The sequence below is a fragment of the Cyprinus carpio genome, chromosome A17 (assembly GCF_018340385.1).
Source record: "Cyprinus carpio isolate SPL01 chromosome A17, ASM1834038v1, whole genome shotgun sequence".
In the NCBI taxonomy this organism is placed as follows: Eukaryota; Metazoa; Chordata; class Actinopteri; order Cypriniformes; family Cyprinidae; genus Cyprinus; species Cyprinus carpio.
In genome coordinates, this window is record NC_056588.1 from 5,560,285 (window position 1) to 5,573,415 (window position 13,131).

The following is a 13,131-nucleotide window of genomic DNA, read 5'->3' on the forward strand; positions in this document are numbered from 1 at the left end:
AGAATTGACTGCATAGCAACCTACTACTGACATTTTAACCCTTTAGAAACTCTTGTTATGCTATATTACCTGATGGTTCTTTTTGGTCAACTTGTTTTCTTTTAATTAATACAGGTTTTGTATTTCTGCTTATGCACCTCAGTTTTTGAGTGAAAAAAAGCATTATTGGTGGATAATGTTGGCGATCTTCTCTCAAACACAGGTGTATAAGCTCAGATCAGTGAGGCCTCAATCAGTCATGAGGCTTCAATCAATCATCAAAGAGAAATACAAAACCTGTGCTAATTGAAAGAAAACAAGCGCATAAATGATTGATTCCAATGTTTAGTAATAATACAGCATTATAAGAAATTTATAAGCATTTTTTTGTAGGCTGGTCATTTTTGAAAAAAAAAGAAAAGAAAAGAAAAAAATTTAAAAAATACAGTTTTATTAATGTTTTCTTGGGAAGTTGTTATACCCTGTGTGAGCAAAGTCAGTAGGTTTTAGTCCAATGCAAAAAACATTAACTAGCATTTTCGGATAATATTTTCCGGTTGGAAGTGACCGGAACACAATATGAGCGTTAATCAGTCAGTAGGCTCCATGAGTGTTATTAGACCTAAAACTTTAGTCCATATCATACAAATTCAGATCTATTCAATACCATATTTAAAATAATTTAAAATGAATTGTAGCTTTTATAATTTCAGTGTTTTGATAGATCTGTCTACAAACATGGCTTGCATTGGCAAATCAGAATCTTCATAATGGCTTTCATAGCGAAATAAAGTAAGTGCTAATTCAGCTAAACAAGAGCTTGATTATGAGATGATCAGCAATGGGGGGATTTTATTTTGCAGGGCAGATGCTGATGGGCTGGTTAATGCTGAGTGGAAGTGTTTACATTGGAAGAAGAACACCCACAATGAGAGGTAGTTAAAACAGTACAAATAAGGAGATTTCATGGCCATTTTGTAATTCACCCTGTAGAGAAGGCACAACGTGTTTCGCCTTGCTTCAAATAAATGACTGTACTGGAAGTGCTGGACTGAATAATCCATAGCAATATAGTATTCAGTTCAACAGCTCCCCCATCTTAACAGACCTCATGCATGCACGCTGTGCTTCAAAATAAATTGATCCAGCACATAAAGCAATTTTAATGATATGTTCTACTTGCATGCAGTTACACTGAGTGAAAGAAAATGACTGGTCGTTATTTTACGAGGTGAGCTGACAATAAAACCAATAGTAAATTGCCCAGGCAATCACCTGAATGAAAAAGTCAAATACCTGTAAAACTCTTTTCAACTGGGTACAAATGGTTTTATTGAACGCATGGTGGTCTTATGTAAAAGAAGTGGGAGGATAATTTACGATTCATAGAGTGTTCCACAAGGACTTCAGTGTGAGATTACTTTGAACTGTGGTGTCAAAGGAAAAGTTCAAACACAACTGCAGACAACTCTTTGTGGGTGGGGGTTGGTTGGGAATTCCGGTAACATCAGTGGCTAACAGATACATTTGGTTTATGGTGCATATATACATAGGCTATTTATTCCTTTGTTACTGGACCATCCTAATAGTGACAAGTGTCTAATTTCCCTTTTTCATATAATGCTGTTGATCTGTGATATCAACTACAATATTTACAAATTACTTATGTTTAAATATATTTTATAACTTAAAACATTCTTTTTACTTTTATCCTTGTATTTTATTTCTTATTTTATATTAATATTTACTTAAATATATAGAAATACATATTTCCAAGAAAGGTTACATAAAGGTAAACACAACAATATAAGACAATATACTATAAATTGTCTTTTATTGATGTGTTTTCCTTTATATATATATATATATATATATATATATATATATATATTTATATGTGTGTGTGTGTGTGTGTGTGTGTGTGTGTGTGTGTGTGTGTGTGTGTGTGTGTGTGTACAGTTGTGGTCAAAATTTAACTTACACTTTGCAGTATCTGCAAAATGTTAATTATTTTACCAAAAAAAGAGGGCTCATACAAAGTTAAATGACCCTGTTCAAAAGTTTATGCTTGATTCTTAATACTGTGTTGTTACTGGAAGATCCACAACTGTTGTGTGTGTGTGTGTGTGTGTGTGTGTGTGTGTGTGTGTGTGTGTGATAGTTCATGAGTCCCTTGTTTGTCCTGAACAGTTAAGCTGCCCTATGATATATATATATATATATATATATATATATATATATATATATATATATATATATATATATATATATATTACAACCTGAAATATTAGCCTACATCATGACCTAAAATAGTCGTGGGCTATATATGGTCTCAAAGATATAAACAAAAACGGTCGAAATCGCTGTCCATGGTACTGAATCACCATTACCCTTTACACAAACCCGCCTTAAGTGGTTTGTGGCGAGTTCTTATGTTTGTAGCAGCAGTTAGACCTGTATTCGCAAACTCGCTTTTAGGAAACCTATTAATAATCATGATGACATAGCTTTTAATGGCCATGAAATCAGAGTGTTTTAAATTACGACACAGAACGCAATAGTGGCATTGATATTGACAGCTGAAATGGCAAGCGATATGTAATGAGTGAACTCTTGACACAGAAGTAACTACAGCGTTGACGCTTTTATTAGCATGATCGTAAGTAATCGATCTCCTGCCCCACACAACACAACACGAGTGTAGAAGCGGTATTTCAGCTGCAGCAACTCAAAGCTTTATAGCTTAATCAGCTGCAACTACATTTACTGGCGTCACTGCATTCACTGCGTGGAACATTCCTGCATGCGGACCACTTAAGATTCGTTCTTAATCCAGACCATCTGCGGGATTTCCGTGGACGGGGCTGAGGGTTTTGCGTTGAACGGTAGTCAGAGACAAATAGTAACCTGTCCCTTTATGGCAAGCCGTATGAACGTTTATTCCTTTAAACTTACTAGTAGCCTATCTTTTCTATTTATCTATATCAACAGAAGGCTAGTTTCTCATTACACACAATTAAGCTACTTATTTCTTTGCAACTGGTCTATACTAATGATGACAAGTAACTATTTCTACTGATATTTAAAATAAATAATCCAAGTAATGCTGTCAATCTGTGATATCAACTACTCAGTATGTATTTCAGTTTTACTAGTAGCTTTTATTTAGGCACTTATACTTTCAGTAAGTTTTTTATATTTTTTTTTACATTTTCTACTACTGCAGTCACTATCCCAGTGACTTCTGGTAAAAAAAATTAATTGAACTATATAGACGCCATTCTGAGTAATTATAAATGCCAAATAAAAAGCTATTTTAATTAGTGAGATATGTTACTTGTAACAATTGGTATACACATGTAAAAATGAATTGGACCAATGATGATTCTTAAAGAAATTGTCAGTGTCGTTGTTGAAGTTGTGGAAATTAAAGCTGGTTTCATAAATCCCATTAAGCTATAAAGAGGGTGCACTTTGTCATTCAACTAAAACTCCAAAAAAAAAAAAAGAAAAAAAAAAGGCCTCTATGTGAGACTCCTGATCACCTCCTATTGGAATTACTGGATTTCATCTGCGAGATTTCGCCAAGCGACATGTGTGCCACACCTTAAAGGATTAGTTCACTTCCAGAATAAAAATTTCCTGAAAATTGACTCACCCACATGTCATCCAAGATGCTCATGTCTTTTTTTCTTTAGCTGCAAAGAAATGAAGGTTTTTGAGGAAAACATTCCAGGATTTTTCTCCATAGAATGGACTTAAATGGTGGCCAATGGGTTGAAGGTCCAAACTGCAGCTTCAATGCAGCTTCAAAGGGCTCTACACAATCCCAGCCGAAGGAATAAGGGTCATATCTAGTGAAACGATCAGTAATTTTCTAAAAAAAAATTAATAAAAATGTATTTACTTTTTAACTACAAAATGGATGACATGGGGGTGAGCAAATGATCAGGATTTTTTTTAATTTTTTTTTTAATTCTGGAAGTGAACAAATCCTTTAATGAAAAGGATTAAAGGATGTAATTAATATGATTAAAGGATGGAAAGTTAACTAGTGAAATTAAAAGTCCCTAGTCATAACTACTGGATGATTTACTAGATAAAAAACTATGTTCTAAGGAATAAACGCTAAAGCAGCTTGCCATAGTTCGTGGTTTTCTTTACCTTTTCCGTCGTCTTCGAGCACTAAATCAACAGCACTTCTCACTTCTCACTGAGAGGCGCAGAGTTACACACGTATCAAGTATTGCGAGCGTCAGTCTGAGCCAATCCGTCATGACGTCCTGCGTTCTCTCTCCCAATCCAAACAGCAGGGGAGAAAGAACAGCCGTACTGATGATCCCAGGCAGTGGCTGGTGCAAAACTAGTTTGTTTAAACAGCTTGACCGTTATGATGAGGAATTTGCTCCCTCTTTCCGCCTCATGGGCAATTAATTAGACCTCTCTTTAAATTTTCAGCATCCTATGTGTCTTGTATCGACTTGTAGGAGACATTTCGAGTTATAAATCCATCTTCAGCCGCGTGTGGAGCGCGTACGCTGCCCAAGGAGAAGACACTTTTGATACCTTCTGGATGGAGGGTCGGCGCGGAAGGAAGTCGGTCAGTGACTGTGTGGATTAAGCGGGGAGGAAGTGCTTGTAAAGGTGCGGTGGTAAGAAGATCTCCCTGTTGAGATTTGATTTGACTTCCCGGGTTTAATGCGGACGAAAGCTCGCGCTCGAGCGAGGTGCGTCGACGGGCGGGAGGAGAATGGCACGAGCTTCCGCGCTTCTGAGGGGAAAACAAGTACTTGGCTTTCTTGAGGGGCGTCGGGCACATTGCGCAGGAATTTGATTGTTCCTCAGAGTACGTTTTTTGGAGATATCTACCCATTACGTCGAAAGGGGGAAAAACAAAAAAACATTGGATTTTAGTGGTTTTGGAAATGGGCTTTGGGGAGTTGGATGCCTCTATATCACGCGCACCTTTGAATTTAGTGTGAATCCAGTGGAACACAACATGGGAAAATATGACAAGTGAGAGGATTCGGTTCCTCTGACCCTCGGTGCTTCAAGCCGGACTGGCGTTCCTTCTGCTAGGTAAACTTTTCTGTCTGAATATTGAGTGGCATTTCACATTGAACTGTCCCTCTCGACCTCCTTGAAGAATCGGTGCCGAGAGTCCAAATACCTTTTGAGAGTGTCTGAATGTCTTTTTAGGCAAGGTCAATATGTATCTTCGGGAGTAGAACATTTTATTTTGCTCTCAGAAATTAGAAATAAGTGCATTGAAATGCTTCATAATACCATATTGTGGAGCATCAGATTCATGCATAAAAGATATAGTCATGGTTAAGTCTGAGTGCTTGTATAGTTGAGATAATGGCATGGATGGGTTTGTGTGGTTGTTGGGCGGTAGAGGGGGTTGTGTTGAAAGACTAGATTGAAATCATTTCTTTCATATGCGTCCACATCCGTAATCTGCTCTGTTATAAGTAATGGTGACCATAAGAGTGTCATTTTCATGAGGTGTTTTTTTGTTGCTTTGTGTGTGTGTGTGTGTGTGTGTGTGTGTGTGTGTGTGTGTGTGTGTGTGAAATATTGACTAGCAGAAGCAATGAAGTAATAGTCTTCAGCATTGGCACAGATCCAGTCAATGATATAGGAGGCGTATCAGTCATATGTGCACTTGGGCTACATGTAATTTTTCCGATAAACGTGATATTTTCATTCACTGCAGGAAGACAAAGAATATAGCAGTGCTTAAACTTGTATTTTATATTGTGATTTTTTTTTTTCCCCGTAAAAATTTATTTTGTGTGTGATGTAAAGCACAGGAGTAGTTTCATCTTTCTGCAAATGGTTTAATAATGAATTTCAAGCATGCATAGTTAATATTAATGTAAGAGGGAAGAAACACTGTGCGCAGCTTTTTGATTATTCTGAATACCTACATTCCTAGTAGACAAATTCTTGTCATTGCAGCTTAGGTTTTATCGTCATTTGCCGTTCACCTGATACATGTACAGCAATATGAACATTCTCTATCAGTCTTCATCAGCCTATCTGTTACCAAAAAAAAAAGCATTTAGATTTTTTTTTTTTCAAATGAATTATTTGACTATTTTAATACTTTAAATATTTGAAGTATAAATTATATATAATGTTTTAAAATTATATTTTACATCTAATTTCAGAATAATAAACCACAAATATATATTTTATTTTAAAAACTGAGTCCAATTCCATCAATTGCTTTGACAGAAATCCTCAATCTGTCTTGAATTATTTGAAAAGAAATGCAATTACTGTTGTATATGTTGTTTCTGAGTTCATTAAACACAAACATATGAGATATGTTGTTTGATATAAAGCTGCTGTATATTTTTGGCCACAGTGTTTGAGTTTTAACACTGAGTAGATAGGTAACTGAACTGCAGCACCTCTTCCACTGGCTGGTGGTGCTATAATTCAATTTATGGCCCATACAGCAGCTCTGAGGGCCGAGTGCACTTTTTTTGGTGGTGGTTGGTGTTTGGAATTATGGTTTTTTGGTTTTGGGGTGACAATATAGAAGGAAAGAGGGTCATATTCTTTATAATAGGGTATTCATGTCACAGAACATCTAAGGAACTGCATATTTAGTGTGTAATTGTTTTGTGGAACTGCTTGTATGTAGACCTCATGGTTAACTGGAACTAATTATTTTAACGTGTAAAATGTGTAACACTGATTCCCCTTCTTAACATAACATTGAAATTAGCATGTTTTCTAGCATCGATGACCAATCCTAAATCTCCTGTGGCTGTCTGTTGTGTTGAATGTGGTGCCAGGATGCCAGAAAGTCCTTCAGACTTGTTTAATTACTCTTGCTGAGCTTAGACCCATGATATGATGAGATGAAGCCAAGAAGCCAGCAAGAGCGCAATGATTCCCACAGCTTGCGTGATTGTTTGAGTAAGGAATTGGAAAGGGTAAAAAAAAAAAAAAAAAAAAAAAACATGTTAATGCTTTTAGGATTACCACACTCACTTGAAATAAAGCAGACTACAGTCACAGCAGACCTGTCAGGTTTTACAGTTGAATTGAATAAAAAAGTTGAATAAATACTGTAATAAATGTATTGCTCATTGTTCATTCATGTTAGTTAATACATCAACTAACATTAATTAATGGAACCTTATTGTACATTGTTACCAAGTTTTCAATTTTAAAATATTTTAAAATGTAGTTTATTCCTATGATCAAAGCCGAGTTTTCTGCATCATTAATCCAATCTTCAGTGTCACATAATCCTTCAAAAGTCATTCTGATTTTTCTGCTCAAAAACATTTCTTATTAATATCATTGATGAAACTGTTTGGGATAAGTAAGTTTTTGTTGTTGCTTTGAGAAAGAAATGAATAATTTATTCAGCAAGGAAGAATTAAATTTATCAAAAATGACATTAAATACATTTATAAAGTTTCTATTTCAGATAAATGCTGAACTTTCTATTAATTAAAGAATGTTATGTTCCCGCATAAATATATAAAGCAGTTTAACCACCATTTTTAACATTGATAATAATAAGACTCATTCTTAATAATTGATTACTAATAATAAAGAATAATAATTGCTTACCAAATCAGCACATTAGAATGATTTCTGAAGGATCATGAGACACTGAAGTCTGGAGAAATGGCTGCTGAAAATTCAACTTAGCATCACAGGAAAAAAATTACATTTTAAGATATATTTGAAAAAAAAAAAAAAAATACATTGCAGCAATGTTTCACAATATTAGCCTACTGTTTTACTGTATTTTTGATCAGATAAATGCAGCCTTGGTAAGTTCTTGGCAGTCCTATGTATTTATGCCAAACTTTTGACTGGTAATGTATATATGTATGGTTGAGTAAAGAATAAACCTAGATTTATTCCTTTAGCTTTTGTGACTTTGTTTGATGTCATGGACTACATAACAAGGTTAAGTCATCTCTCAGCCAATCACCCATGTCGTTTTCTGGGAAAGATTTGTACAGTGTATCTGCTCTGACTGGTATGGAGTATTTGAAGGCCTGGCTGGCCAGCTGTCCATGAGTTCAGTCAGCTCGAACAGATGAATTAAACCAAACAGATGAATGTAAACATGTCAGAATAGATTAGATACTGGATATGAGGTCAAAACTCAAACTTATATCCAACTATAAGATACACAACCGATGACCGCTCGAGATGTTTGCCAATATTGTCCCTAAAAAAGTTACACCTCAGACTCCCCAGGCTTTTCTTTTATTACAGGTTTGCACAGGTTGAAACAACCCTGCAGTGTTTCTGTAGATGCTGTGAGGCACCACCTGAATTTTCTGGAAGCTATTTTTGAGTCACAGAGGACAGAGTCACTAGGATGTAAAAAGCTTTCGGCAGCCATTCAGGGAACATTTGGCGAGAGGCATAAACTGAAACAATTCCAGTCAAAACAGCTAGATTTTGAAGCTGCATAAAATTACAACACAGCCACAGTGAGGTCATGATCATCTCTAAACATTCTGAGTGTGGGATTCAGGAGTGCTGGCATTCGGAGATGGGGAGAGTGTGGTTGTTTTCAGAGTGGCAGTGAGGTAAAATGGCAGAGGTTCGAGTTGGAGTCACTTTAGGGGGTGTTTGTCTGTGATAATGAGCTGTCACTGAGGCACCGGTGCCGTGTTTTGATCTTGCCACCTTGCTGCTTTAAGCAAGAGAAAACTGACAGCTGTGAATAGAAATAGATTCTGTGTACAAAGGCCAATGAGGCAATAATGCCATTAGCTATGTGTATGTGCTAGGGAATGGAGGCTTTCTTCTGTGTTCAGAGTGAATGTGTGTTGCCCTGTGTCTGCAGCGCTGTTGCACTGGATTGTGGTTGATGTGGTCTACCGAGACATGAACACAGAAAAATGATCATGAATTAGAGGCCATCAAGGGTAAAAAATAGGGAATAAATCATCAGAAGGAAGAGGAAGTGACAAAAGATGAGTTATCTAATCGAATAATATCATAATAGCATTATCAATACTCTAGCGGATTCCCTACCATCTCCAAGTGCTCCAGCTCAAATGAAACATATGGACTTTATCAAAGCATAATTTTAATGATGTTGAAGAGTATTTAGTAGTATATTCAATATTAAAACCATGCGCCACATCTAACTGTGTGAGGAAATTGTCATATTTCACCCCCAAATTATGTGGATATATAGTAACAGTACATATATTATACTTTGAATTAGGGAAACTTGATGTTTTTTGGAATATTAAAGAGATAGTTTGCCCCAAAATAAAAATGTTGTCATCATTTATTCATCAATTACAAACCTGAATATATCTTCAAATTTCATGACTGAAAAAGTTGTCATATTTTATTTGTGTTTTAATTTGGTTTGAAATTTGTGTGTATGCATATATAAAGTTATACATTATTCTTCAAATTTCATGACTTAAAAAAGAATCTCAGTCATGAAATTTGAAAAAACTGAAAAAAAAATATATATATATATATATATATATATATATATATATATATATATATATATATATATATATATATATATATATATAGTCCATCCATCGATTTGCATCAGGAGGCCTTTATTAGACCCACAGAGCCGTGTGGAGCACTTTTTTTATGATGGATGGATGCAGTTTCTTGGACTTCTATTAGACTATTGAATATCACCATTCACGGCCCTTAAAAAAAAAAGCTTGGAAGAGCTAGGACATTTTTAAATATAACTCTGATTGTATTGATCTGAATGAAGAAAGTCATATACATCTAGGATGGCTTGAGGGTGAGTATATGGGGTAACTATCCTTAAATTAGTTTAATAGGTTTAATTGCTTTGAATAGCTATGCCAGGGATAGGCAACTCCGGTCCTGGAGGGCCACTATCCTGCAGAGTTTAGCTTCAGCCCTCATAAAAAACTCACCTGCCTGTATCTATCTAGTAATCCCGAAAACACTGATTGCCTTGTTCAGGTGTGTTTAGTTAGGGTTGGAGCTAAACTCTGCAGGACAGTGGCCCTCCAGGACCGAAGTTGCCTATCCCTGAGCTATGCCATATCACATCAATACAACTTGTCTTAAATAGAATCTATTATGCAAAATATAATAGTATTGTTTTTAATTTTTATGTAGGAGTGAAATATTCCCCAGATTTTCTTTTTAAATATGGGGTGAAATATGATCTTTGAGCTTATTCTTGACAGATTTCACGATTTCGCCCACATTTGTGTACTCAATTACCACGGACTTCTAAGAAATGTGGTGGAGTAGACCATAAAATGAGAATTGTGATCTAAAGCACTAATGGAGTCATAGAAGATTATAAGATTGTTGATATTCTGTGCAGTTTTTTTTTTTTTGCAGTACTACTGAAAGTCTTTGGTTGACTGAAGCTTCATCCGGCCTCTCTGATCTAGAAATAAATCATCAACGTGTATTAGCTGTCATCTGCATTAGCATATCACCACTACCTTCTGCTTTCCTCTGTGTGGAGCAAGGCCTGTGTCATCCATAACAAGATTAATAGAGCTTAGCTAACCAAAGCTATCTCTTTAAAGTAGCCAATGCATCCATACTGCACTTATTTAAGACTCATTTAAACAGAACTGACTTGGAATGATTTCATAAAACATTTCATATTTGTTTTCTCTGATCCCTATTATAGGGTCTTTCAGCAATGCCAATCCCCTGTCTAAACTGTTTGCAAATATTAGTTGTGTATTCGCAAAGTGAAAATGGGATAAATATTTGGGTTGTTTTCAGAGAAAGGAAGTGTTTTGTGTTGGTGAGTGCATCAAAGCATTAGACCTGATTTTATCTGAACCGATCAGATTACAGACATAGAGGAAGAGCCATCCACAACATAGATGGCCTTAATCTGGTCCAGAGTGCCGCATGCTTGGGCAATCTATCAAATTAATGCTTAGGTTCACATGACAAAGCAGCATAAGAGTAAACATTCCAGATATTTACTTGGCTCTGCATATATGAGCAAAACAGAAATGTTACTTAGTATCAATGAGTATTTGATACTACTTTCTAGGGCTGCACTGAACTGATAATCACAATTATTTTACTCAGAAATTATAATCATGATAACTAATTATGATTATTGTCATTTTAGATTTTTTTTATTATATATATTTTTATTTTAGATTTTCAGATAGGTTTGGCTTGCAGTAAGCAGATCTTACTAAAGTGAGCAGATACTGAGTCATAAAAGACGTCTGCAGCAGCTGTAAAATGAGACAGTGCCACCCAGCATGCTTGATATACTCGCTTAAGTGGTAAAGAGCGCATTAAAAGTTCTTGCTGTATCCTTGCACCAGTTTCTGGTAATGGAAATGGCTGCTTATCTACAGGCGTACATAAGCACAAACTGTAAAGAGCAGCTAGGTGATGTGTCCTATGCCAGGAGACCCTAATTGCACTTCACTTGGCACGGCTGATGAAGATAAAGATTCTGTAGGTGTCTTATTGCGTATATGATTACCTCCTCTGGCCTCTGTCTCCTGTGCATATTGACACTGAATGATGGACTGAAATTGCTGTATGCACATCTGTATTCAGGGTGAACGGCAGACTATAATGGCTTAATGCAGTCTCTCACCCTCCCTCTATGGCCATGAGAGGCTCAAAGCAGATAGATAGTCTGCCAACAGCTGGGCAGAATACAAATGCACCACCACCTCGCTCTCTCTCATTAGCCAGTGATTTATCACACACCACAAACTATTTCAGGCTCATGTTTAATGGGGGCAATGGCACTGTTGTTGTGACCTGTGTGGATCAGGGATTTTTACTTGTATATTTATCTGAAAATATACAAACTTTAGGCACTTTCTGAAAAGTGCAAATTAGGGAAAAGGAACCATGGGATGGCATGAGATAACAGCTAATGAAATATGTTGGCTTAATGTCTGAGGAGAGGTAATGCGGCCTTGGTTGACTTTAAAGTATCCTTTACAAGAAAAGATCTGCAGATGAACTGTCAGCCAACAACAGGTTCTGTCATTTGTAAAGAATATATATTTTTTTAATTTAAATTTAAATGTATTTATTTATATATATACAGTATATAACATAGACATAAACTTTTTTTTTTCCTTTATTGAACATTAAGATTTTAGATTTTTTTTATTTAACAGCAAGTGTAAATACACATATAGAAACCAAGAATCTTATGATTGAACACTTGAAACAGCTGAGTTTTGGAAAACAACACAATTTAATATGATTGCATGTTTTTTTTTTTTTTTTTTTTTAGTTAAAATAGATTAAGAAATAAAATTCAAGCTACCTTGCATTATTGCCCAACAACAATTACCTCATAGCACCATCTGTGGTATTAGTATATTAATTTTGAACATGAATACTGCAGCGGTGTGAAATTATGATATTGTGACAAGTCTAATAATGTGTTGTTTAAAATTATTTTAGGTGAAGTATGGCTTGTCACACTGCAGGTCACTTAAAATGCCATGTCACTACACATATACAATAAAAAGTATAGTTTGCATTGTTTGACATTCATTCCCACTGTACTGCAAAGAGAGAGAATCATGTAGTGAAAGACAGGAAGCAGGAGTTTAGAAAGGCTTTGATGCTTTGTTGATTCTCATTAAGAAGCTGAAAGGTTGAATAGCTGTTTTAGAGGAGGCACCTGGGAGGCCTGAATGTAGGCTGTCACCGTGAGTTTATGTCCCAGCATAGGCAGGCTCATGAGGTGAGCAAAGGCTGTCTGTCACTCCAGAGGTGCCACTCACCATCTTTAGAGATGCCACAGAGCACAATGAGCACCTGGGAGGATGTAAAGATCCTAAAATGTGTCTGTCAAAGCACTACCAGAGGTTAGCCAGGCTCTGGAAAAGAATCATCCATTTAGATCGGTAGATACTGTTTGAGTGACGTGGAGTCATTGTTTGCTTTTTATATGACATTTAGGAGGGGAGAATATGAATTCAGTGATTCTGCTGTAGTAGAATGAGGAAAGTGGCAGCTCATTCAAGAATGGTTGTACATTTGAAAGTGAATGTGATGTGTAGCCAAATATGGTGTCTAGGGCTGTACAATTAATCAAATTTCTAATCGCGATTACAATTATGGATGCCACAATTACGTAATCGTTCAAAGTGGCAATTAATCGTTCGA

The 13,131-nt window shown here is 36.0% G+C and overlaps 1 protein-coding gene across 1 annotated transcript in view; it reads left to right on the forward strand.

Annotated features, from left to right (window-relative positions):
* Window positions 1-4,205: 4,205 nt before the first annotated feature.
* LOC109108044 (leucine-rich repeat and fibronectin type-III domain-containing protein 5-like) overlaps window positions 4,206-13,131 on the forward strand; it is a 54,584-nt gene continuing 45,658 nt past the window's right edge. Inside the window, exon 1 of the mRNA XM_019121216.2 lies at window positions 4,206-5,058. The gene's annotated coding sequence lies outside the window, so the exon portion shown is untranslated. The remainder of the gene's footprint in view (window positions 5,059-13,131) is intronic.